This window comes from Ambystoma mexicanum, chromosome 1p (assembly GCF_040938575.1).
Source record: "Ambystoma mexicanum isolate Mex_15411 chromosome 1p, UKY_AmexF1_1, whole genome shotgun sequence".
Lineage (NCBI taxonomy): Eukaryota > Metazoa > Chordata > Amphibia > Caudata > Ambystomatidae > Ambystoma > Ambystoma mexicanum.
The window spans coordinates 1,090,669,899-1,090,694,045 of NC_090921.1; the positions used below are offsets into that span (position 1 = coordinate 1,090,669,899).

At 44.9% G+C, this 24,147-nt stretch overlaps 1 protein-coding gene across 4 annotated transcripts in view; it reads left to right on the forward strand.

Moving 5' to 3' along the window:
• LOC138448292 (persulfide dioxygenase ETHE1, mitochondrial-like) overlaps positions 1–24,147 on the forward strand; it is a 99,540-nt gene that overhangs the window by 18,626 nt on the left and 56,767 nt on the right. For all 4 annotated transcript variants that reach the window (XR_011260145.1, XR_011260144.1, XR_011260142.1 and 1 more), the window contains exon 2: positions 6,190–6,334. The gene's annotated coding sequence lies outside the window, so the exon portion shown is untranslated. The remainder of the gene's footprint in view (positions 1–6,189; positions 6,335–24,147) is intronic.

Here is a 24,147-nt window from a genome sequence, read left to right on the forward strand (position 1 = left end):
AGATTATACCCTGTCACCAATATGGACTGCTTATGTTCATCAAAATTTGGTACAGGGGTGCATAACTTAAATGCAGCACCTGCGCTGCAGATACTTGGCTGTCACTGGACCTGTCAAATTGGCAACTGTGGCCTCTGAACCTGCTCTGTGCCACTGGTAGAACAGGCACTGCTAGTCAGGATACTGATTTTGTCATGGAGCTTATGAAAGGGGAATCTGATCTGATCAGCAAATTACCCTTTGAGAGATGGAATTACCTGCATCACTTTATCAATTTAATAGAAATGAAAAATCCAGAGCTTTCACACACCTGCCAGATGGCAATTCATGACAGAATGTCATCACTAATGCTGATGACGCTTGGAAGGTCGGCATTGATTTCTTAACTGGCATTCTGGGAAACCTATGCCCACTGATAACCAAAGGTGCATGTACCACCAAGGTGCAGCACAGTTTGAAAAGGTTCTAATTTGCTGGGAGTCTGTGTGCAGTTTGAATTGCTGGTGTCACCACTTCACGTTTCAAGTATTGTTTGGCTATGTTGAGATCCTTTTTGGTGTCACATACAACAGGGTCATGTCTTTTCCCATGTAAGGGATTTATTTGGGACCCATTGCCTCAGGACGGCATTTCAATATCAGACAAAAACACCTCCACCAATGCCATTACACTGTTTAAGAAATTGTTTTTACTGCAATAAAGTCGAGCCATGCCAGCCACCCAAGTCTTAGAACGGCAATATGCACACACGCATCTCCTAAGCTAAACTCCCTGGAATTTCCCACCAAATCGACTACGGTCTCCAAGGGCGTTCCAACCGAGGAAAAGCGCATTGAGGTCACACAAGTACATAAATAACCAAATACAATACAATGAATAAAATACATTGGGGCTCATTATGAGTTTGGTGGTAATATGGCGGTAATTCCACACGGCAGAATGTAAAAGCCCATTTGCAGCTGAATTACTGCTGAGTTTGGTGGTAATATGGCGGTAATTCCACACGGCAGAATGTAAAAGCCCATTTACAGCTGAATTACTGCTGAGTTTGGTGGTAATATGGCGGTAATTCCACACGGCAGAATGTAAAAGCCCATTTACAGCTGAATTACTGCTATAAATGGGCTTTGAAAGGTAATTCCACCCAGATTCGGCAGATTTACCATTACCGCTACCATATTTGTTATTACAGCGGTGGAAATAGCATCATCGCCAAAACGGGAAGTCTGCCGGTGGTCATCTTTAAAAGTACAATCAACTCTGCAGCACCCATTTCCTGTTGCCATCCAGAGACAAGACTTGCCAGAATCATGTCACAGGAAAAGGGGAAATCTAAGGTGCAAGAGATGATGCTGCAAAAACAAAAATTCACAAAGGCAGAACACCAGGTGCTGGTGGATGAGGTTGTCTACCACCCTGAGGAGCTGTATGGGAGCAGACAGCGTAGGACCTCTGGCCAGCGTAGGCTGCCATCTGGGCCAGCATCAGGGACAAGGTTGTGGCAGTGGGCATTGTCCCACGGCACAGTGAAGACTGCCGTGAGAGCTGGAATGACCTCAAGGCAGGGTCTGCAGCCTCATCGCCAGGTATAAGCGAGAGACCTCAGTCACAGGAAGTGGCACCATGGAATCCCTCACCAGGACTCCATGGGAGGAAAAGGGCAGCTCTATCATCCACATGGAAGGGATAGAGGGGATTGGCAGAGCCGAAGTTGGAGCCAGTATCCAAGTGGATCATGGTGAGTCTTTCAGCTCCCACTCCCATGTGAATGCACTGGCCTAAAGCATGTGTCCCCCAGCATAGATGAGCACAATGGTCAGTGGAATGGGCAACCACATGGCAATCACTGTTGTAATGCACATGCACTATAGGGGAAATGTGCATGTGAAGCCATGTAACCATGAGAAGCACCCATGTTTGCTGTAACAGTCCAGGCTGTAAAGTTAACCGTCTGCGCCACCACCACAACAAGAAATATTGGCAGGCCAACAGGTAACGTGCCCATGCATGTGCCGTGTGCACCTTCAGCAGACAATACTCCCACCTAGCATTAGATGTACTCATTGGCCAGAAACTGACCATGCCCGTCATATAAAATGTGCGTAGGAAGCTCATACTTAATGTTGCGTGAATGTTTCGCTAGCCCGCTTACTAGTATGCATGACGACTGACTGCATTTCATTATCCAAGCAACAGGTTTACAGTTGACTCAGGCTGAAGAGGTAGGGCCCTCCACTGCCCAGGAGACTTCCACCGCTGGCAGTACATCCACCTCCACCCATGCGCAGGCTGGCAATGGGAGTAGCGGGAGGAAGAGCCGGAGGGTGGCACAAAGGCCACATGAGACCAGCACTAAGTCAGCCATGCTAAGCGTAGAGACATCCACTGTCCCCACATCTGTGCCCAGAGGCCCATCCACCAGCTGTGCAGATAGCACAGGAGGCACTGTACATGCTGCTGCAGGTGCTGCACCCACAGCAGCTGTGGAACAGCAGCTGTGACAGCCACACCACAGCCGGCCCTTGTGGCGATCCCTAAGGGGAAACATGGTGCCACTCACACACCTGTACCCACCCAACCGCCCCTGCGCAGTTCATTCAATTCTTAAAATAGTTGTTTCCAATCTAGACAAATCCATTGTGTTATAATTTGCTATAGCTCTTAAAGGAACAGGATTCCATAATCCTCGGTTTGTGGTGTCTGACGGGAACATTATTGCATTCAAAATAAACCAGGAATGGAGACCGGACCGTCCAAAGGTTTGGTATTTTGAGTATGTAGAGTTCCCATGTTTGTATCCATTGCTGTGGCCACCATTCTCTGGTGTATGGGGATCATGGGGACTTTCTAGCCAACACCAGCATATGTGTAATTGATTGGGAATGACTACCTCTCCTGGCACGAGAATCAGCAGGATCAGCAGCTACCAAAATTAATACTTGGAGCACCATAGGCGGGTTCACCTGCATTATTAATTTGACATTCTTAGTAACATTGTGCCAGTATGGTTTGATTATGCAACATTCTCATCATATATGTGTAAATTTACCTTGCGCTAATATAAAAACACCGACAAAAAGGGAGTGAGTTGGGTACAATTTTGTTCAGGCTATTTGAAAAAAGGCACCAACCTAATATTCAATTTTAGTAATTTTCTTAAATCACAAAAATCACTTGACTAAATATTAACCGAGAATAGCATGGATCAGGCCATACCTTAATCGTGAGATCATCGTGGCGTTTAGGAGTGGGATGGTGGGCCACCCCCTATATCTGGCATGTAATGGGATTCAGTGCCTGGAGGAATCTCTGAAAATAAATGATCATTTTCACCTTCTCCTTCCCTTTGTCCCGCCGCTGATGAACCCTGCAGTTGCTGTGATTGGTGACCAGGGCCCTTATGTGTGGTCGTGGCCTGCCACAGCAAATGCCTTCAGCCTCCACCTGCTGTCAGCACTTGCCTTGGCACCCACTCGCCTATTCCACCACAGGCCTGCACTTTTTTTATTGGCAGCTTACCAGTCTCGCCTAATCACTTAACAGCCGTTTACTCCCTAGCAGTTCCCTCTTTGTTACACCTAGCACTTACCCCCACTCCCTCATCCCTTCTCTCTCTTTGCACTTGCACGTTCTGAATGCTCACAAGGCCTAGTAGGTTCCGCCTCTATCTTTCACTGTTGTATTTGCTTTTCATTCCCATGTTCCCTCCCTGTTGTCCTGTGGGCGCTTTGAAGCACAATTTACTTGATGTATAAGTGCCTTACAAATGCACAATAAATAAATTGGGCCTCATTACATGGTTGCCGGTCCGGTAACAACGGTACTGGTAAGCTTGCCGGTACCGTTGTTACCGGACCGGCAAACTAGGAGGTCTACTCGCGGGTGCCTTTCCGCCCAGCACCAGCTCCAATCTACCCTCATTCTTCTCATGGCCAAAGAAGATGAGCCAGGGGTTCAGCTGCCTTTCTATGCGTTCCAGGTCTTGTATCCACGATAGGACCTCCCTCCAATACCTCTGCCTTACCCCCCTGCCAACCAAATGGCCTAGTGCACGGGTACATACCAGTGTACTGCCACCCATGCAACAATATAAACGCATGCATTTAGTACTGCAATGACACTGAGGTTTTAGCCACCCTCAGAACCACATAGTTTATCATCAATGGCCCGCCCTCGATCCACTTCCCAGTGTTGGTGCACCTTAAGGGGGTCATGAGGAACTGCCGCCCTCAATATAGAATACATCCTCGAGATTCTCCCCTTGTCCTCATTCACATGACAGGACTTTTAGGGACCAGTCCCAGTGAAATACATGCAGGGAGCAAAGTATACACTAGGGTACTGCACATGCAAGGGGACCGGCAAGTGCTTCATATATGCTTTTACAGAGCCCCCTAGATGACCTTTTGTGAATAAGGAGAGCTTTGCATTGCTTGAAATCATGCATGTAAAGAGTAACCCATTCTGCATGCTTTCTTTCCTTGCAAGAATTTCTGAAAATTGGATCTAAACCAGTGCTCTCCAACTCCAGGCCTCGAGGGCCGGAACCATGTCAGAGTTTCAGGCTACCCCTCATTAATATTCATGCGATACATTTTCATACAATGATTCTAAATGTATGTACATTTTATCTCATGGATATCCCGAAAACCTGTCAGGATTCTGGCCCTCGAGGCCTGGAGATAGACAACCCTGATCTAAACCATCATACATCTAGTGGTGGAGGGGCCATATAGTTCCTGGGTGCAGCTGAGCCAGAGTCGACCGAGGCGAAATGCGTTGCCTCTACGAGCCAAACATGAGACGAGCCGGCAAAAGATGCATACCTGGGCCTCTGCCTCTACAAGTTCTGCTATGTCTTATTACATGTGGGCGTATCATAACCACTCATCATTAATAGGTACATGTAACATTCCAACTCACCTGCCTGATGGTCAGAAAAGGGATCACTGTGAATGGATCATTTAGATCTGTTAGTTGTCACTGGCTGACAGAGTTGCTTTCATTGACTCTCATAGCGAATGATGGGGATGCTTGGCCCAGCTCGTGTTGTGCTTCCCTGCAGCCAGAGCCAGGCATTTGGCTCAAGCCAGGTTTGAGCCCGCACTGGCTGTCGCGTCTCTTCAGACGCCAGTGCTTGAGACCCAAAGCCATCATAAATAGGCTATGCTGATTTCTCAGGCTCTCATAGGTTTTTAAAAGTGGACTACATTCATTTACCATTACCCTTAACAGTTCTGTCATAAACACCAGAAAATGGAAACCAAGAGCCACCCCATACACTCACTTCTGTTGGTTCAGACAGTACAACTGAATCACCCTGTAAGCAGAAGACTCCTCCTAGCCGCGCCCCATCCTGGGTTGCGCCTCTCAACATTGCCTGGCGTAGTGTGGAGAAGAGTGCACTGTCAATAGTCTGAGGAGGAGAAGGAAGGAGGGGTGTGAAGTGTACAATTTTCGATCACAGAGTCCGATCGCATGATTGTGCCTTACAGCGATGTTGTCTATTCTAAGATGAGCATAACTCGCTCTGATGTTGCTGTGCAGAAAGGCACACGAGGCCTCTGAAACCGACAATCTGTATACTTATGGCAAGGGGAATAATTGCCCGTCTCTGTTCTACAGTTTTCCTCTGTGTGGTAGGGATGAGCATAAGCCTGCCTACAGGGGTTTCAGTGCTTGAATCTGAACTCAACTGGCGGGCCATACACACAGGTACTGCTGGCCTGTCCAGTGTGACAGACCTTACTCCCCAGTTCCCTTACTGGAGTTCAGCCGTGCTGGACGACGCTCTGGCCTCCTGAACTGCCTGCGCGTGGAAAGCCACCCATGGTCAGGCGAAATAACAGTGCAGGCCAGGGGGCGGAAGCTCATAGCACACTCTTTTGTGAATCTGGAAGCCTGAGATGCCGTTCCATTCAGAGAGTCACAGGATGAAAGTTGTTTGAGTCGAGCGTCAGATCTGGTTGTAATGTGATACCAAGGATGTGATGTGTTCCCATCATTCAATCTCCTCATTCCAAGAGTAAGAGAGCTTGAAAAGTACCTTCAGCGTTGAATGCTTGGCAGGTGTTTCACAAAACAAGTGCGTGCTAAATGTTTTGTAGTTGATCTAAAGAGGACCTCGAGCAAAGAGTGGGTTGTCAACCCTTAGTCCGTGTTTCATGTCCATGTATTTTTGTCCTGCAGCTCTTCGAACAGAAAAGCTCCACGTACACGTACCTCCTGGCCGATGCCGAAACCAAGGAGGCGGTGATCATTGACCCCGTCCTGGAGACCGTGGGGCGGGATGCGCGGCTGGTGAAGCAGCTTGGGCTGCATCTGCTATATGCAGGTAATGGGATCCGCTGATCATTCTCAAGGGAGACTCGGGGCTGGAGATCTTCTGTAAAAGGAGAAGATCCCAGAAAAGGTTCAGACAGGGACCAACCTCGTTCTGTAAAGGTGCAGTATTGGGCAGGTGCAATATGCATGTATGGCTGATCAGGCGGTGCATCCATCAAGCAAGGCCAGTCCTGAATAAGTTGATGGGTGTCATCCTGAATGCTGATGGCTGAGATCTTGTCTCTGTTGGGTTGGGAAATGAACATATCTGATCAATTTCAGGCAAATACCTGAAGGGGTTTATTGGGAATGCAGAGAGATAGTCTGATCTTTTCAAATGAATCAGAGCAGGTGCTCATACAAGAGCGAGAATGGCAAGAGTGGAGAACGTGCCCGAGGGATCAGAGTCGACAAACCTGTGCAGTGCAAGAGTGCCATTCAGTCAAGAAATACTGAAATAAAATGACTCTAGACATTACTTCACATCAGGTGCAAAATGCTGGCTTCCTCTGTGCAGGGGGTCTTTGCGGATGTGCGTCGATTGAGCCAGGTGTGGCTTCACCATGAGGATGCACTAAACAGTTGTATATTTTCCCATATCTCTTGTTTTTTTATTTTGTAATGTGATAACCCAGTCTTGGCGTTGTATTTAATGTTTTATGAATGTAGCTATTAGGGCTAGATTTCTGCACACTCTTAATTTTGGCAAGTCTTAGAAGAGAATTGAGACAAAGATGTGGCCTCATTACGAGTTGGGCGGTATTCCGGCAGTAAATCTACCAAAATACTGTCAGACAGAATGACTGCTGGCGCCACTTGGTCCAGCAGATTTACCACTGGTTGTGGCAGTGTTAGTCCCCATTAATTTAGAGTCCATAGCACTCCATGGGGGATTTCTGAGGAATTACTGCTGGTGGAATTACTGCTGTAGTAATTGTGCCGATTTTGCCAATATTTCAGTGGAAAGTGGGAGGATTTACCTCCAGCACAATGCTGGAGGTAAATCCCCCACGCAAGTGCCAAATTCGTAGTATGGCAGAGAGGGAAAAGTGCTGGTCCGATAGAACAGCAAGTAGAGCACTTGCTTTGACATCTGTGCAGAGCCTGCTTGCGTTGGTTCGAATCCCGGGAGGGCCAAACTCAGCCTTTCATCCTTCCGAGGTCGATAAATGAGCACCACACTAATAAGCAGCGCTCAGATACCTGGGTTCGTAGCGCTATATAAATGCTAAATTATTATTATCATTACTACTGCCACTTTTTCCCCGCACCACCATACTCGCAATGAGACCCGTATGCAGTTATTTTCTCATATTGACACAACATTTTGGTCAAGTGCCAAAGCTGGGCTTAGGGTTCTAGCTCACTGGTGCCACACTTGCAAGTTTTGCTACTCTTCCAAATCTCTCGCCCAAATCTCATGTTATGTTATCTGTCACATTTTTGCAGTGATTAACTCCAAGCACTACATCCCCATGAAACTAATGTGTGCTGCTCCCTTAGCAGCAGATTTGCAGATACTGTTGTCCGTGCCAGGATTTGATTGGCCTGCTACCTGACTGTGGAACTGGCTCCCAAAGAGTTGACGCCAGAAGAGAAAATGTCATACCACTCGAGCAGGCTTTTGTCACATGAGGAGCAGCATGCCAGTTCCCTGAAGAAGAAAAAAGATCTGTGATCAACTGTGTCCCATCAGAATTGAGGGAACTGTGCCATAGAAAAGCCAAAGAAACAGGAACAGAACCTTGGGCTTCAGTGCAGAGAGAGGATCTGCTCCTTGGAGGAGCCTTGCTGGTGCAGGTCGAAGTCTAGATAACACATATTGGGGGTCATTGTGTGTACAATGATAATTGTACTCGGGGTACCACCAATGCTTACACTTGCGTGTTACTCATCGCCTGCATGCAATTTTCAACACTCTAATAAGTGCAGAGTCACCTTGACTCTTTACCTTTACTCTCCACTTTGAGAGAAATAGGCCGCTCCCTGCAAATGTTATGTTGATTTACACTGCGCACCACCACTAGCGGCCCGCGGGGCAGTCTCCAGGCGCTCTATACGCATTGCAGGCAACTTTTTATAATGGTGTCCAATGGAATCTGCCTACTCATTAGCATTCGTTTTGCGCCTGCATGAAAATCTAATGCAGATGTAAAAGGAAGTGCTCTCCTGAGACGACAGAAGAAATCAAAGGGGGGGGGGGGTGTTGCTGTCTCTGCCTCAGGGCGACTAAAATGAGCTGGAGCAGAACATGGAAAGCGTAAAAGCAATTTTCCACTTTCATTTACCACTCAACTCAGAATAAAATCCCCCCAAAGCCCCTTTGTGTCATACCTGTTATGGGCTGGACCTGTGGTCACACAGGCTGGCTGGGTCAGTGCTGGGGGCATCCAGCAGGGGATCAGGTTTCCGGATGCACACAGCGGGGAAACCTATCAATATTGTGGATGCCTGAGTGCACCCAGGCTCAGCATACGGGTCCATGATCACACGGATTAGCTTGGGGTGCTGCAGTAATGTGATCGCATGGCATCAACCGGCACACAATGAGACACACAGACACAAGTGCCATTCACAGAGTCTGCCGCTGTACTAACTTCACGTGCCAGTGTGAGCTCCTTTTATTTGGAGCACTCATGACTGAGTCATGACTCAACACCTTAAATGGGACAACACCACAATTCCTAGGTGAATGCTGTTAGCTTAGTTCAATTGTGATGAGGACGATGCTTTGCTCTGTCACCTCTCAGACCAAGAAGGTAAACATTTCTCAAAACTTCTTTCACTTTGTACTCTTTCCCGATTAGTAGGAAACTGTCAAGCAACTTTCATGTCCAGAGAGATGTCCAGCATGGACAGTCAGAAGCAGCTTGGACAGTCATCCCTCATCGGGCACCTCTGTCCTGATTCAGAAATGTAAGCATTACGCATTTTCCAGAACCTTCTGCTCACCTCCTGAGATATACAACACATACTCTGGCACCACAAGGCACAGCTGCGGAGGAGCCTTCTGCATCCTTGCTCCTTTGGAACTCATTCTTCAGCATGTGGCGATCATTGGCAATCATTTGGTCTTCACTAAGGTCATTAACACTGTCCATTTGGAGTACAACTTGCATTCCAAAATTCTGGCTTTGGACCTGCAGAAACATTTGTCGAAACAAATTGAATATAAAGTAAGTTTTGTCGAGAGAGGGCTGAACTCTACCAGCTTATGCTCATTTTGTGTCCTGATGGGGGTTGGAGGAAGGATATTGCAAGAAAGAAGATTGATTGAAAATAAGGCTGTGGATAGAGTAGAGTGCAATGACCTATAAAACGGCGTGGGCACGAGGTTCATGAGACATGTATATGTTTCTTTAGATCCTCAAGGGCCTATATGTTTTAGTTAGTCAGACAGACTGTCTAGGGTTGCTATTTTTCACCAATGATATTAATGTTAGCGCCATAGCCATTCTTGGAAAATATTAGGATCTCCTGTAACATGAAGGTAGCTAAGGTGGGGTCATGTCAAATCAAGGTTGTGTCTATGCCGATTGTGTGCTTATGACCCTGAGAGCTCTTTAAGGGAGCTGTTGCTTATATTAAGCTGGTTCCCTACTGTGTCCGAGCATAAGCTAAATATTAGCACACCTGAGATCATCCTATGGCATAAATGGGGCTAGTAGTGTGGAATTCCAGACATTATTGTGTTATCCAGACAGGAAAAGTGGGTAAGATACGTACTGAAGTACTGATATTGGCGGGTCAAAAGAGGAGACTCTGGATCTGATTGCAAGGAGTGTGATGAAAAAACCTGGTGAACTGTTAGAGAAGCAGTCTCCTCAAACACTAGACTGATAGGGTGGTTTAGATAATATCACAAGTATTGGCCAAGCCAACAGTTCTGACTTTTGTGCAGACATGGGGTCCATATTTTCCACACACTGCCATGATGGTACTACCCGGCCATACGATGGCAATATGTGACAAATGGTGCTAGTACCTGGGCATATTATCGCAGTGCCTGGCAGATGCATGTTGAATGCCTATACAAGAGCCAAAACGGTGGCCTTGCCTGTGCTTGTTTTTAAGAAGAATGTAGTGCAAGGAAAATATACAAGGACAACACATTACTTATAAATCGAGTCGCTGAAAGCACACTTAAGACAGTTTTGATTTTTGATTTATTTATTTATTTTCACATTTATAAAGTGCTCTAAGCCCAGGGGTATCAAGGAGCTGGTTACAGAATTAGAACAGCAGGTACAAGTAAAGAAGACACAAAGGCACATGTGAATGAATCGGTGCAGTGTTGGTCCCTGAGAGAATAACAGTGTCTTGAGATGTTTTCGGAAGTCCCAGTAAGATTGTCCTGATCTTAGAGCCGGTGGTAGGGAGTTCCAATTCTTAGAGGCAATGACCGGGAAGCTTAGACCTCCGGGTCTTTAGTCTGCATCTTGAAACGATGAGCCGGTGGGCATAGATGGAGCGTGTGGGTATTAAAGGCTGTACTTTTTTAAGTTTGTTAGATGGTTAAGTTGGGGCGGGGTTTGATAGGCGTTTGTGGGTAATGGCTAGTGATTTAAAGATAATACGCTCACATATAGGTAGCCAGAGAGCATTTCTTCTTCCCACCGAAATGTGCTCTCTCCTAGGGATGTTAAACATGGCCCTGAGTGCATTGTTCTAAATGGCCTGGAGTTGTTGATGTTTTCAGTGGAGGTGCCAGCAACGAGAACATTACAATAATCCAGTTATGAGCCAATAAGCACTCGGGCGATGGTGAGCCAGCTGTCTGAGGACAGGAAAGGTCTGCTGGCATTGATTAGATTAGTGGGGTATGCAACAGACGATGCGATACGATTGACCTGCGGTGTAAATGATAGGGCGGCACCCAGGTGAACACCCAAGGTCTTGCCAGCACTAGAGACTGTAATAGTAATGACGTCAATAGTGAAGGTATTGTAATCATGGCCTAGCTTGCTGAGTAGAGACGGCAATCCGACCAGAAGAATTTCCATCTTATCGTCATTGAGACAGAAGAGATGGGAAGCCATCAGATAGTTTGGAGTGCAGCATGTTAGACTCCGTGGCATATTTTCCTGTTAGTAGGATGAGGATCTGTGTGTCATCTAAGTAATTTGTGTAGGACATGCCCATGTTATCGAGGAGGTTAAATAGCGGTTTCATGACAATATTGTAGAAGGTCGGGGAGACACGAGCCTTGGGACAAGCCGCAGGTGATGGGGCTAGGGAGACTGTGCCCGCAAGAGAGGGAGAATGTATTTACTGAAAATGCAGAAAATGAAGGAATGGGGGTGTTAATGCTCCTCTCTATGGTTTAATTCGAATATGAAATACAAAGGAAACTGTGAAATGGGTCCATATGGTTAAGGATGGTGATATTTCTGGGGGGTGAATCACCAGCCTGTTTAAGGTAGCTGAGTCTGTAATCCCCCAGGAAGATGGATCTGCCCCTTTGGTGCCTGCAGTCATCTCCCGGGTTGCTTCAATAAACAGAGAAATGACAGAGGAAGCTCTGGCAAACGCTAACTCGGCCTGTGTACTTGAAAGGGAAGAAGAGACTGGCATGGGCCTATGTAGTGCTTTTTAGGCCCTATCTTCCAAATTGTCACTTTTAGGAAATATTACTCAATTACTTTGTTTTTTAAATGAATAGCTCATTTTGGATGGCAGTGAGCTTTCACAAAAAAGTAAGGACAGCACTGTAAATATGGACGCTAACTGTTGATGATAAAAACACACACATTTAACAAAGGTTGATTGTTGCGCTGAAGGAAATATTTATATTTTGCTTGCAATGTTTTAGGTTGGGGGACTCAGCGTGTGCTTCAACTCGTTCTTTTATTTTCCCCCTTGCTTTAGGTTTAAAGGGGTGGGGCGGCGGCGGGGGGGCTGCACTACAGTCAACATTTACCCTAATGCATGTAAGGGTACTGGGAGCATAAGCCTTCTCGAACACACCGAATCTGGCACAAGGAAGGAGTAGATTGGACATCTGTCTGTGGGGCGAATAGGGTTTGCAATACTCATGCACTTTAGCTGGTGCCTAAACAGTCATTTTTCTAGGCGCACTAGGGAAGAGTAATGGCGTTTATTTTTAATTGAATTTGGCAGCATCGGCGATGACAGGTGGTGGCCGTGAATTGATACCGAAGAATGTGTGCGTCGCCATATTACACTGGAGCCCATTGAAGCGCATGTTGATGGTGATTAACACGAACCTGTTAGTGCTAATTGACTCGTTACAGCAAAAACAATGTTGACTGTGTAGCCTTTTAGCTCTGTAATAGTGTACTGAAATTGACACTACTGCCCGCATTCACGCATGTGCTAATTGTGATGCACACGTTAACGGCAACAGCAAACATGTAGCTGTGTGTTATATGTGTAACATTTACTTCAATCCATGAGACTAGGTTATGACGACAGCTAGAGGAGTGTCGGGTTCCCTTATGTTCTAAATCATAAGGCTCATGTAGGCAATTACTTTTACCTTGGTTCATTGACGTTGGCTGAGATTATTTTGTAAATGTTAATTACAGGCACCAATAATCTTAGCTCGTAAGAAGTTAGAGTTTGTAGCACAAATAAGTACAATATATTTTGTAAATAACCATGGTCTGTTTTTAAAATGTTCATTTGTATTTTAAGGAAGGTACTCAATTGTTTTAAATATTCATAAGGTGTAAATTGCTTCATGGGTATTGCGTGATTGTTGGTCTATATAATTAGTGGCAAATGACTTCTGGCATCGCTTTCCTCTTGCAATGGCGGATGCTGATTGTTTAGCTTCCAGTGGTGAACAATTAAAAATATGGATCAATACCCAGTCAATTCTAGTCCATGTGCTTCTCACAAAATGCTATCACTAGCCACAGTGAAGCGGCTTCAATAAGCAAATGAATGGGGCCAAAAATAATTCACACTATTCTACGTGTGAAGGCGAGGATAGAATATTTAATGGCAAAACGCATACCAGAAGCCTGTCCTACAGGTTAACAATGTCCCTCGAGGCTTTTTTGGTCAATTTAGCCTTTTCAGAAATAAACGTTCTAGAAACTGGCCTATTTGTAGACTATAAACAGCTCAAAGAAAGTTTTCAATGAACCATTCAATTACAAAAGCGAAATAATATTCATGACACATTGTGGATAAAAGATCAACAAATGTAACAACCGACTAACTCCACAGAAGACTGAATAACTCAAAAAAGATGTTCATGAATTTGATAAGGAGAAAGTTACCTGTCCTTACAATAAATCTATTTTCAGGAACAGAATGTATGCACTTATAGAACATGTAACTGGGTAGGAGCAAGCAGAGATTTGTTACATTCTCAGAGACTTCTGAGAGTTTATACTCTAGTGGGAATGATGAAGAAAAACCGCAAATGAGAAAGATAGATATTACTCCACTCCTGTCATGAACCATCGGACGCGTCCCTTTTGGACTTCCTGGTCCCTGACACATAGGGGCTTGCACTCAGCAATACTCCCAACATGGCCGTCAAACATGGAACGTTGTTTACCAGCTTCCGCATCGGACGCAGCATGTTCTATAAAGAAGACACGCCCCCGTTATCCTGCGCGTCTCAGCGCTACCGCTTGCAGTGGCTAGAAGTGTGCTGCCGTAGTTCGCTCTGGCTACCTTCTTTGATTCCTGGTTCCTGGCCCCTAATTTTCCCTCCTCATTCATTCCCTTCCCGTTTATTACCTCTTGCATCCCGGATCTCCGTGTACCTGTCTCCGAGTACACTCTTTATCGTTTTCCAGGACTTCCCGGACATTCTGAACGTTCCAGGAGTCGAAAACGCTGAACACACGCTGGAACCCGAGGACGTTCGCACAGGGTTACACAAGACCCGAACTGTGCGCAAGAAGACTCCTTCAAAGAACTCCAATAAAGAACACAGACAGGTAAGAAGGGGGGAAAGATGTGACAACTCCACAAAGGTCATTTTCAATTAGAGTAGTATGAGAAAAAACAAATGGGCACAGTTTCCCTCATCTCAAACTAATCATAGAGGGGGTAACAGAGAAGACACAATGGAAAATTAACTGCCATTCAAGTGATTCATCTCTCAACATCTTCTCTAGCTAAAGATGCTATAATGGTCTTAAGAAAGGACCTCCCATTTTTACCCACAACTACCACTAATCCATCCCATATTGATGAGGAAAGATGGTCATTGATTTCTTAGAAAGCTACATCTCCAAAACTACTTTTGCAGATATCCATATTGTAGTGTAGAGGAGCAGCTGCATGCCTCTGCAGGAAATCCCACCCCCCCACCTCCTATATGTTGGAAGTCTAAGACTGTGCCATGTTTGACACCAGCAGTTGTGCCAATACTACAGCAAATCTTTGAAAAAAGGTATCCACTGAGGAAACCCTATCCAATGTATCCCTGAAGAGATGACAGTCTGAGGGAGGAACTCCCTGAAGGGATATGAAAAGGAGCAAAAGAGAGAAGCTAGTGACTCACAAGAAACAAGGGTGCCATCCCGAGAATACTGGCTGAAGGGAATGCATGGATCTTACAGAAACTGATGACGAAGTTAAGAATCGAGTAAACTTTCGTATGCGGAGAGAAGATTGCACGTGTGCAAAAGTGCTACAGAAAATCAACCGTTCAATAATTGTACAGACGCTGAAACGCAAGTAGACCAAGTCATCATAGAAGCTGGCTATATGTAGTGAATAGACTGCAGGTGAAGCCGCCATTGTATAGAAGCTGGACATCGGTGTCATGAATTTTAGTAAGCCAGGACTCATGGTAGGCTGAGAATTGTGTCACAGCAAGAATAAACTGAGCTTGTGGAAGCGCCTTGCAAGGCTGTCTGGCCTGGCATCCAAACTGAAGCAGCCAAGGTCAGTTATCTATTCTTGAAAGCAGTGAATGTGCAAAGGATGAATCATCCGTTATTAAGGGGCAAAGAAAGAACACCAAGAGTACCAGATTATATTTGTTTAGGACATTTAAATGCTGCAGAGTAGTCCAAATCGTGGTCTCTTGTCACGTGAGCCAAGGGTGGAAATAGAGTTGAGCTTGGAGTCCTAGAACAACGATATGAGAGACTGCACTCCCATATATTCCCACAGACGAGGATACTTTGCAAGGCCAAGTTCAAAGACAATCTTCATGGCAGAAGGCATGGATGATGAGAGATATTGGGCTAATTGGGTGGGGAGGTAAAGTCAATTCCACCTCCTGGAACCTGTGTCTGAGCTTATGTGCTGCTAAGTGAACCGAATGTTCCAGGCATGGCACAAGCGTGCCAACCAATTGTAGACAGCCGTATAACGAAGGGCCTTATAGTTTGAGAACCAATGATAAACTGTGTATTTAATAGTGTTGGAGATTACATGTTTTAGAGGTAGGCATACGTTTTCCACCTGGCAGTAGGGCAGCCAATCACAATCATAGTCCTTATAGAAAGTATACTTAGATGTTGCCCTTAGACCAATTACAATCCCGTGTAGGTTTTTCTTATTTGCCATATAGGATGAATTTTTTGTATAAAGTCAATGTTTAATGAGAAAATTGACGAGAGCGGAGCGAATGTCAATTGATGTCTGTTGTAACCTTCCTGTTTTTGATAATTGTTAATAAAACAGCAACCTTTGCCATCTTCCTGAGTTGGTTTGATTATTTGGACTCAGAGTTATTCTGTGAACCCATCCATTGCATGCACATTACTAAAGAACCATAAATTCACATGGTAGCGGTGAGTATGGTTGAAAAAGATCAAAACAAGTTTGACTCCAGTGTTTCAGACTCTCGAGCATCCTCTGCCATTAGCCGGAAGATTGCAGGGTGTCCTGTGGAGAGCGGCCGATAGAAATAAACTTGCAAGAAGAACCAAGACTGTGGGTAGGTGACCCTTTGACAAAATCCCTGCCCGTTTTCCATGGGCACTCTGCAGATGGAAGGCAAAGTGATCGGATTGAAGGAGGAGTCGATACCGAAGACCTCGAGTCGATTAACGAACGAATGGTGAGTAGACTAAGGTGAATGGCAAATTAAGGGGATTTGAATGTGATCATTTTTAAGTAACAGGAAATATTGAGAGAAGAAAAGGTAGCCCTAGGAGTCCTGACTCAAGGGAATTTCAGAAGGATATGTTTCAAATCCCAACGGGGTAAAGCAGAAACACATGACGCGTAATTAGAATTACATAAGGTGATATCTCAAACACTGTATAGGGTATAAAGTAAAGGCGAGAGAGCAAAAGGTAATTACTGTTTTTATAAATGTGTAATGTTGATTAGTCTGAATGTTGTTTGTTGAGTAAAAATATTGAAGAGCGATAGAGGTTATGAAGAAATTGAAAAAGTTTAGGCGCAACAGTGATTGAGCATAGCGAAGTGATTGGCACCAATCAAAAGGTAGAGATAACCCATCAAAAGGTAGAGATAGCCAATCAAAAGGTAGAGATAGCTAACTAAGAAATGAGAGGCTTGAGCAGCGATTGATGGTGCATGCTCATATTTGTTGTTTTAAAGCCGTTGAAAAGTGGTGATTTAAGAAAAAATATAAAGGTTATTTAAAACGAGTCTGGTAAGTATTGACATTCAATTGAAACTTGTCATTATGGGAGACACTCCTCTGATGCACTTATGCAAAACAATACCAAACCACATGCCCAAGCTCAAACAGTATAGGGCGGAATGGGTGAAAGGTACGGCAGATAACATTTTCATGGCCACAAGGGGGATCATTGTCAAAAGCAGTATTGCAACACATGACTACATACTTGCACGCTGCATACACAGGGAAGAAATTGGAGAAAAGATTAGCGATTTTAGAGCTCTGGAAAATGTACCAAGAAGAAAGGGAAGACCTGCCACCTGAGGAGTGGATGCTTAGTAAACAAAAGGAGGAAGGTGTTGAGCCCTCAGCTCCCCCTTCCTCGCCCGAAGTAAAAGATGCTAGTACGGAAGAAATAGGGTTATATCCTTTAAAGGAGTTGAAAGCGGCAACGGGGTATAGTAATCCGATATACAAACCCCCAGTTTACAATAGTGATGATATCACAATAGTGACGATGGTCCAAAGGAGAATAAGAGAAAAGAAGAGATCTATAAAATCATGCAAGATAAAGAAGAAATGAATGAGCGGTCGAAACTGTTGACAGAAATAGATAGGGAGATTAAGAGATGGAAAGGAGAGAAGGATAGAGCTGACAAGATAGCGCTCATGCAGAACGAATTGATGGGAGGACAGATGTTACTTAAAATAGATGGGAATAGTATTGAGGAAATTAGGCAAAGTGAAGACAAGGATGAAAATAAAAGAAAGGATAAAGAATGAGAGAAGAGATTGAGAGAAGACGAGCAGAAAACAAAGAGCATAAAGCGACGAGAACAGATATATCAGGGGGAGCAACAAAGGAAAGATGAACAGGGAGAAGAACAAAGAAAGTATGACAATAGACAGAGTGATAGAAGAGAGGGATAGACAAGAAAGGAAGAAAGAAGAGGAGAAAGTGCAAAGACTAATGGACAAAATATTACATAGATGAAGGGAAGAAGAGGAAAGAAGGGAAGGAATAAGGAGAGGGGAAGAATGAAGGCAAGGGGAAGAAAGAATTACAAGGGATGCGAGAAAGTGAAGAGAAGTAGATGAAGAAATGGAACGAAAAAGGAGACAACGAGGTCTTGATACCAGTCTCACTAGTAAGGAACCAATAGGTCCAAGCCCAGAAATACGATGAGACAGAATAGAAGAGTTTCTTCCCATAAAGGAAGCAACACAAGCAACGTCTAGAGTTGTGTTAGACGAAGAAAGATTTGATGCGGAAAGCATTGGAGAAAGGATCGATAAGGTCTGTCAACAGTTAAGGCGAAGTAGCAAGTATGAAACTCGAGGGAATGTTGATCGATCCCCAAAGCTTCAATCGCGAAGAGAGGAGGGAAGCCTGTTCAGTGATTAACATCGAGCATTGTCTTTAAGTAGGCTGAATCTGGATAAGGGTGAAGGGGATGATAGTCACACTAGTTGGGGACAAGACAAGTCAGACGAGGAAAGAGAGTCTGCTCTCGAGGTAGGAGGAGGGAGCGTGTGCGCCCCTGAAGGAAGCCTGCAAATGGGTAAAGAAGTAAGATGGTCTGATCTGGAACAACATAGGGATAGGACGACCAGATCCCGTACCATATCCTGAGTATCAGCGCCCCAAGGATGATTGCACAGTGAGAAGGGAGAGTCGCCGCCATATGTGAGCAGGTTATGGTCGTTACCCACAAGGAGACAGACAGAGACGATCCCTGCCGTGGATCGACTAATGATGGGATCTGACTCTGGTAGGCGGTACACTCAGTTTCCCTTATTGGAAAAAGGGGGAGCAAGACCACAGTATATTCCATGACCACAGATGGACAAAGATAATTTAAGGTGTAAGCTCCAGAGTTCGACTTCGGGCGCTGGGAAATGAATATACAAATTAGAAAAAATGACAGGAGGAAACACATTGGCCATAGAGGACTTAAAAGGTCTCCTGGCAGTTTTCTTGGGGAAAGGGCTGATGACATATGGAGAAGAGCGGGATATTCAAGTGTGACCACACAGAATACAGCGCATGATGGAGCGCTGTTTAATAATTGCAGAGCAGATGTTTGGAGGGCACTCGGGGTACAGTATCCTGACACATAAGATATGAGTGCAATTATGACACATAAGATGATGGAAGATGAAAACCCTATTGCTAAGATTCAGGATATTCAGGAGAAATGGCAACTTGAAATTCGTAAGCCGTGGGAAAAGGCGGTGGCATTATTTTACCAGCCAGTACAGAGGCAGATGAAAAAACAAGTTGGGATGGAAACGAAGCCATGGGCTGAGATACAGTTGACAATAGTATACCATTGTCGGTTACTACAAGAGAAAAATAAGAAGAAAGATGAGAATAGGAAAATTGAAGATGCCAAATTAGTTCAGAAGAATTGTAAGAAATTGCCATAGAAGGGGCGGTATTGACAAGCGGGGAAGGATTGGGAATGCAGGATGCAATGGGTAAAATGCAAGTAAAATCAGTAGGAAGTAATTCCCCCTTTGTTTTTTTCTTTTGCAACTAAATAATATAATCTTTGCTGGTGAATAACAAATATCTGAACAGGTGCATATCTCATTCCGGGACTGCTGTTCTACAGAGACTTTTCATGAGAGTGAGACTAGGAGGAAATAACCCCATCAGAGAGCATTATTTATTTTTCTCTTGTTTTTCAATATAATGTGTGCCAGCAGACCACGCTCGACACCAAGCACTGAGCGAGTCGCAAAATGACAATAACAAACCACACATAATGTGATCTTTCAAACATAGTGGGCCTCATTCCAAGTCCGGTGGTAACCCGCTGGTGCTACCGGTGGGTTGCCACCAGACTTTAACATTGTTTCTGCTGCCTGAGATCCCGGTGCCACCGGGGCATTACAAGTCCCTGCGGCCCGGGATATCAGGCGGCAGAAATTGTTAGTCCCCATTCCCATGGAGTTCCATAGAACACCATGGGAATGGGGACTCAGAAGCTGTAACGGTGCTTCCGTGACAACTGTGCCTACCGGGGCTGATGCGGCTGGCAGTTCAGACCTGCCAGGCGCATCTGCTCCTGCAGGCAGAGTTGTAGTCTGCTGATCCAGAAACGGTGCCAGTACGTTGCTACCGGCACCCTTGTTTCCAGACTGGCAGACTCATAATTTGGCCCAGTGCGTTAAAGAGCATATACGCCTCAATTTGAGAGGCTGTCAGAAACCATGCTAACCTCGGGTCCCTGCTTCACCACATGGCCACTATGATGGGAGGTAGAGCAACACTGATTAAAAGCTCAAACTGAAAAGTGCATGTGTATTGTATTCCTTCAAGCACATGTATCACATGTTGAGATAATGATCTGTTTACATCTAGAATTTGAGAGAAGACTAATATATGCCAATAATAAGTAGGAAAACAATGGTTCTTTAGAATATTGTCCTTTGAATGGTGACTAACCCTTTGTTATAATTAAATGCAGACAAGTTTTTCTGATGCTATTGCCAGGTGTAACAATAGTATGTGTAACCCTGGGCTGGGTTTCCCCACCCACTTTCTCGAAAAACAGGATCATCTTGTACGTGATCTGCCAGGCAAATGTTACAATTTCCTGATCTGAAACTGAAACCCAAGAGGATCACCATTTGCTCAGTGGTGAATCTTAGCCCTCATTCCTGAACACTGTGCCCTGCCGGCAGATTCTGCTTCACACTTTCAGCGGTTCCACCTAGAACACATGGTAACTCCCAGAGGGAGGTTGCACCCACCTGTTGGATTTTTTGCAATCTTTTATCAACATTATTGTGAAAAATTGGACACTTGAGACAGTCACTGGCTCCTCTTCGGGCTTACCATACTCCCAAATAGCCCCACCAAGGTCAAGCCAGGCGCTCTCTTCTCATGCACCAGGTTTCATTATTCAGTCAAGGAAATTGGATATGCCTACATTCTTAATTTGTCGTGTCAGATACAGTGCTAATGTACATATTTAAACACATGTTCTTATCCTTTTCATACCATTATTACACTTTTCATTTACATTTTTCAAACGTGTCCTTAATTCTGGTCCCTAAGAATCTTAACCTCGCCACCATTTGGGGTTTTCTGTAGACGTGAAGGATTCGCCATGATGGGAGAATTCATTGTTATTTACTATTATTAATATTATCTTCATTTTAAATTGACACTGGCCTGGGGAATCGCTTATCAGATTTTGTTTTCTTTTTGCAACCTATTCTTGCTTACCACCCAATGGCAATTTGCAACGATAGAACTATTCAAAATGGTCGCATAACACACAACGCGTACTAAATTTAAAAAAATACTTCAACAAGCTATATGGTTTGGCTAAAATGTGCAAGCGCACATGCAGTTGGTGTTCGTTGGATCTAGTTCTTGCATCTAATCACACTTTCTTAAAATCTTTTGAACAATAAGCAAGAGAAAACATTGAGACAGAATAGAGAGCATTTGCAGAAATGTCTTGTGAAGATGGATTCGCCCTGCTTCTTTTGTTACACAGTGCTAATTTGTGAGCATTTCGCAGACTCCTCCAAATGGAGTCTGATGGATGTCTCCTTCAAGGGTAAAATAAGCATGTGGTTATTGTCAGTGCCTTTTTAGTAAATGAATAGAGACCGTGTCCTGTACCTACATAACCCACACATCCTATTTGGCCTTCATAATAGCCATATATTACTTTGGCACCGAAGGATAATGGAAACCCTATAATTCGGTCACCTGCCATCGGCCAGCAGATTAAAGCTGAACCCACAAATCCTCTTCTTTGGCAATGATCTCCCATACCTATTCTGGTGGGGGTAAGGACAGTTTCAGAGGTTCCATATTCTCAGTGGGCGATTTGCAACATACGCCTCTGCCAAGGTAGGTGACGGGTCCGTGGTTGGATATGTAGATTGCCCTCATCACCACTTTCAAGTGTGGCCCCCAGGTAAGGAGAAGAGATGTCATTCTTGAAGGACAGTCCCATCAACACTATGTTGGGGATATGATACGTCTCTTCTGTACTTGCATAAGAACTGTAGGAGTCATCTATACGGGGCTGGTTTCCTTGTTTTCTGCCAAAACCATTTTGCTGAGGTCCTGTTTAATTCCGCTAGTCTCATGGGGATGGTTCCGCAGCATCCCCTCATTAGCAATCTGGATGGTCAAATACCGAAGGACTTGCTGGTAATAAGAGAAAACGTCTTGACGATGAAGTTAAGACAATGCAAGAGGGCCTATGAATATGCTTTTGGTTGTTCAGCGCCAGCCATTGGATTGTAGGCCACTGCAGAATCGTGACTATCCAGGGAACCAGGAAGAGGCTCTTTTTTCAGGGCCTCTACAAAGGCAGCAACATTGTCAGTTACTGCAAGTGAGGCCTCTGGTAGCACCTTGGATTTGGCAGGAAGCAAGCAAACCAACCCTGCATATCTCGTGAGGATAGCTCTGGGGCAACGCGCTCGTCTTGGAAGCAAAACAACGCAGAGCAACACAGGTTTGATCCCCGGGTCAGCACTTAGAAACCTCTGGATATTAAGCACGTTATAAATAACCAATTATAATGATATATCCTGCACTTGGAGGACAGGGCAGTTTAGCCTCTGCAGCCATTTCTGATACTGTGGTTCCCAGCATGTCATTCTCCAAGTCAGTGCTGTCAGCATCCAGCAGATGGTCACTGGACACAGCAGAGGCTGGAGACTCCTGATGGGCATTGTTGGCTAAGCACATTTAACTCTACACGCATGCACAAGGTGCAGGTGACACCGTGATGCAAATCTATGCCCGCTCTTTCTCCACAGGGGCAGGGAGATGACCATATGAGGTTGGGCGTGAATTGAGCTCATCCTTGTCTGACATATATGTTAAAGTCTTGATATAGCAATGGTACTAGCACTCAGCCCGGTAGTCCGTACCATCAGCAGTCACTGGACCGCCCTCATAAATTATTTGGGGACAACACCAAAGGGAAACCCATTAGTAAAGGGAATGGGCAGTCATAATGTAAGCTACTGTTTAGAAAAGAGCATGGATGTATCAGTTTAAGCAGCTGTATTGCAAATGCACCTTGCAATCTCTGTTCACGGATGGCATGGTTGAGTAAAACAGTAGCAGTCTTATGATTTTGCAACCATTTGATTCCTTGCCCTCGCTCCACAATGCTAACACCACCAGCTTCAAGTCACGAGTGGTAAAGTTGCAGCCCTGGATCTGCGTGCTGTTGCACATCCGGTTCCAAAAGGTGGGTTCAGCTTACTTTTCCCCACTTAACAATGCCCATGGCCATAGCCCAAAAGTGTGATGATATTTTCAAACCTCGAGGAAAGCCTGGCATCTCTCCACAACAGCATGTGGCATGGTCATGTATCGGTTTATTATAGCATGACAAATACCGTAACATCTCATGGTGCAAGAGGGAATGCAGCCATACAGAGAGTGTGTTTGGGGTATTGAAGCATGTGTGGGCACTATAATCTTGTGTAGGGTCTTATATGGCAAAGCACCATGCACTAGGAACTGGGATTTAAGAGGTATCTGGACAGTGCCTCCATTGGTGCAACAATGGCTGGGTCAACCCACCCAACTTTTACAACAGGCAATGCTGCTCTTCTCACAAATCTGCCAGTCTGTTCCTGGAGCAATGACATCATCCCCTAATCTCAAACTACACACTGTATTCATTCTGCCAGTGTGAATCATAATGGCTTGGGACGATAGCTCAGGGGCAACGTGCTCGTCATGGAAGCAAAACGAGATGCAGAGCAACACAGGTTCGATCCCCGGGTCAGCGCTTAGAAACCTTTGGGTATCGAGCACGTTATAAATAACCAATTACAATAATAACAGTATTACAATGAGTTTACATGTGTTTCATGCTTGGTAGCGATGTTCAGAGTTCTCATCCATACAAGATGTTTATGGTTCCTACTTATCAGGCAAGGGTAGGTGCACATGTTACTCTGCCTAAGCAACATAGAAATGGGGTGAGGGTGGTGGGTAATCGGCTCACAGATCCTTCGCGTGTTTATGCTGACCAAAAATGTACATATCATGTAACTTTACCAAGAGGCTTCTATTTCTAAATCCACAAGATTGGGCTTTGAAGACACAATATTTACTTGCTGTAAAATGGCGATGGGCTTGAAAGAAGTGTGCAGGGTCACTAAAAATATGAAATGGCAATGGACCCTCCTTATGCAGACCCAGGAGACTTTAAAAGAGCATAGCACACTGAAACCATGCGCTTGGATGACTGCAAATGAAGAAGTAGAGATGTGATAGCAGG